Source organism: Entelurus aequoreus, linkage group LG01 (assembly GCF_033978785.1).
Source record: "Entelurus aequoreus isolate RoL-2023_Sb linkage group LG01, RoL_Eaeq_v1.1, whole genome shotgun sequence".
NCBI classification, from domain to species: Eukaryota; Metazoa; Chordata; class Actinopteri; order Syngnathiformes; family Syngnathidae; genus Entelurus; species Entelurus aequoreus.
The window spans coordinates 78,500,937-78,504,863 of NC_084731.1; positions in this window are offsets into that span (position 1 = coordinate 78,500,937).

The following is a 3,927-nucleotide window of genomic DNA, read 5'->3' on the forward strand; positions in this document are numbered from 1 at the left end:
CGTTGGTTGACCTTTTTGATTACCTTGGTTGCCATTTTATCACAGGAAAGATTAGCCTCTAGAATGGAACCTAGGTAGGTGACCTCATCTTTCCTGGTGATAACAATGTCACCCACTTTAATAGTGAAGTCACTGACTTTCTTAAGGTTGATGTGGGACCCAAATAGGATGGATTCCGTTTTACCCAAGTGTATGGATAGCTTGTTTTTAGCGAGCCAGGTGCAAATTCTACAGAGTTCAGCACTAAGGATTTTCTCCACCTGTGACTTGTCCTTGCCGGATACCAGCAGGGCCGAGTCATACGCAAACAAAAACAACTCACAGTCGCATGCTGATGACATGTCGTTTACGTATATTAGGAACAGTAAAGGCCCTAATATATTGCCTTGGGGGACTCCACAGCTTACTGAGGGGGGGGCACGGTGCCGTTCACCTCTACCACCTGTTTCCTCCCCTCCAAGTAAGATTGCATCCAGCTCGATGAGGTTTTGTCAAATCCGATTGCTCTGAGCTTATCCAACATTATAGCGTGGTTAACAGTGTCAAAGGCCTTCTGAAGGTCCAGCATGACCATGCCGCAGTATTTGCCCGCATCCACCTCATGTTTGATGTGGTCAGTCAGATAGAGAAGGCATGTGTCAGTGGAGTGGTTAGTTCTGAAGCCGGATTGGAATTTGTACATGAGTTTATTAGTGGCAAGGTAACTATCGACCTGTTCATAAACTATTTTTTCCATTACTTTCGAAATGGAACTGAGAATAGAAACAGGTCGGTAGTTGCCAGGTTCTAATTTGCTTCCTTTTTTAAAGAGGGGAGTTACTCTTGCTATTTTGAAATCTTTTGGTACTTGGCCTTGAGTAATTGAGAGGTTTATTATGTGCGTGATGATCGGGGCAATGATGGAGGCAGAGTCCCTGAGGAATCTGGAGGGAATATTATCAAGGCCGGTGGCCTTGTTTGGGTGGAGCGCGCTCAATTTTTTAATCACCTCATTAGCTGAGACCATGTCTAATTTGAAATCGTTGTTGGATACTCCTAGCTTTCTGTAGAAGGCTTTAATGTGTTTACACCAAAGCGACCAGAGTGGTGGGACAGCTTGTTGACTAGAGTTGTGGCTATGCTGGTGAAAAAGGTGTTAAGTCTGCTTACTACCTCCATTTTGTCTGTAATGAGGGAGTCACCCTCCTTGATGTTGATGTTGGTGAGTCGGGTTTTAAGTTTCTAGCTGCAACCAGGAAGCTGGTTGTTGAGGATTTTACAGAGCTCATATGGCTTATTTGTGTTTTCCTCTATTTTGTCGGTAATGTAATTTTTTTTAAAGGATTTAGTCAGGTTAGTTGTCTTATTTCTTAATTTATTGCATTGCTTTTTGAGTGTTGAAAGGAGTGATTTGAGGTTATTATTGAGTTGTTTATCTACTTCGGTTTTGCACTTTTGGTATTCAGAGTATTTTCTGTCTCTGTCTTTTATGGCAGCTAATAGGTCTGGATTCATCCATGGTTCAGAGCGGGCTTTGATCCTGACTGTTCTAAAGGGAGCCATATCATTTAGTATCGTTAGGAACGCTGTTTTGAAGTGATCCCAGGCATCTTCGACCAGGTTGCTCGTGAGCACAGGGGACCAGTCCCACTCACCTAATTTAAGGTTGAAATTATCACTGGAGTATGTTTTAACGGATCTGGATTGAGCTGTTATGTGGCCATTGGCTTTGGGTTTAGTTATTTTGCGGGTGCAGAAGGTTAGATAGTGGTCGCTAAGACCACAGATCATGACCCCACTATTTTTGATGTTATGCCGGTCTGATGAGAGAATGAGATCTATGGTTGATTGGGTGGAATCACACACCCTTGTGGGTAGTGTTATTAGTTGGGAGAGGCCGTGCAGATTACAAAGCTTGCTGTAAGATTTAAAGACAGGCGCATCTCTGCGTTGAATATCTGTGTTCAGATCTCCAGTTATAATACTATACTATAATACTACTACTACTAATAGTAATACTGTAATAATAATAATAATAAACCTTTTCATAGACACCTTTCTAGCAAATCAGTGAAAAACTAAAAACAAATTTAAAATCAATTACAGTACACAAATAAATAAAATAAAAATGTACATTGAATAGAATGTTCGTGACATACCTCATCTTACTTTAACATTGCTGTGTTTGTGTGGGAGCAAGTTAATAGTAAAGAAATGTAAATAGTCCACAGCCTTGCAGAACACATCTTTAAATGGTTCCCATGGGCACCAATTAAAGCTTGCGAAAGTGAAAGTGTGGCAAAAGATGACAGCATGTGCATTGTGTTGTAAATTGTTCTTCCTAAAGAGCTCCTATTGAGTCATGACAAAGGTCATTTATCGTCACTCTCCACTGGGAGTTGATATCTGAATCAGTTACCAAGGCAACCAGAGTCTCTAGAAAAGAACATTGCAAACAACTATGAATGTTGGTTAAAAAATAGTTGATACATATTTGGATTATTTGTTGAAAATGTTTCCGTAAACTTCAACTAGTAAAAACGCAGTCATGTTCATACTTGTAGTTCAAGTTCTGCCCACTAGGAGTCACTGTCGCTTCACAAGGACGACCATTTATGCAGATTTCGTAATTTATTCTCCTTTAATGTCCACTTTCTGTTTGGACCATGATGATGGTATTATATATATATATATATATATATATATATATATATATATATATATATATATATATATATATATATATATATATATATATATATATATATATATATATATATATATATATATATAGAATTTTAATTATCTTAAGAGTTTAACTTCCAACTTGATTTCTTTAACTATAACCAAATTAAACATTCAATCCTGTCACTGGAATCTGTCGTGGCCACTTTCGTTCGACGGATTAGCATTTCTTAACGAAATGGCAACATGTAAACATAGTAATGATCTTAATAACGAAAATTGATACTAATTAAATAAAGCATTTTTTTATTGGTTGTTTTAAAAAAAAATAAAATTAATATTTTATACCGAAAGTGCTGTTTGCAATCCTTGCACGAGTGCGTCAAGGGCGCTAACTTTTCAAGCATTATGCCCCGCCCTCTTCCGGCTTTGTGCACGTATAATCCACCCCACGTGACGCGTTGTGAGCAATTTGGCAAATTTAAACTATTAGAATCGGAATCAGAATAGTTTTATTGCCATTGTTTGAGAACGGGTTCACAAACTAGGAATTTTTCTTGGTGCAATCGTGCAACATAAAACACATATAATGTATGTATATAAATATACATATAAATCGAATGTTTACTTAATCACAACATGACAGTAAATTGTTGGTTGCTTCTTTTGGACTGCTGTATGTACACGATACATCCTTACGAGCATTTCTTACTCAATACAATTTGTAACTGTGAAGAATATTGACATTTTTACAAAATGTTTGATTTATTAAACCAAGGGTGTCCTAACTATGGCACGCGGGCTAAATGCAGCCCGCCGGCTTGTTCATTTTGTCCTGCAAGACGTGATGAATCCCTCCAATTTACTTTTAAATATCTGACAGCATATTTAATGTCACTTTGCCGCCATTTCGTGGCGATTTTGTGTACAGCACAGCAATTTTTATACATGACCCAATCCAAACAACCTTTCCCAGTCATGGGGGATTTTTACTAAAAAGGTCAACACAAATGGTCACAAATGAAGGCTATTCCACAAAATTGTGGAATAGCCTTCATTTCTAAGAACAAGAATAGACTGTCGCGTTTCAGATGAAAGTTCTCTTTTTCTGGCCATTTTGAGCGTTTAATTGACCCCACAAATGTGATGCTCCAGAAACTCAATCTGCTCAAAGGAAGGTCAGTTTTGTAGCTTCTGTAACGAGCTAAACTGTTTTCAGATGTGTGAACATGATCGCACAAGGGTTTTCTAATCATCAACTAG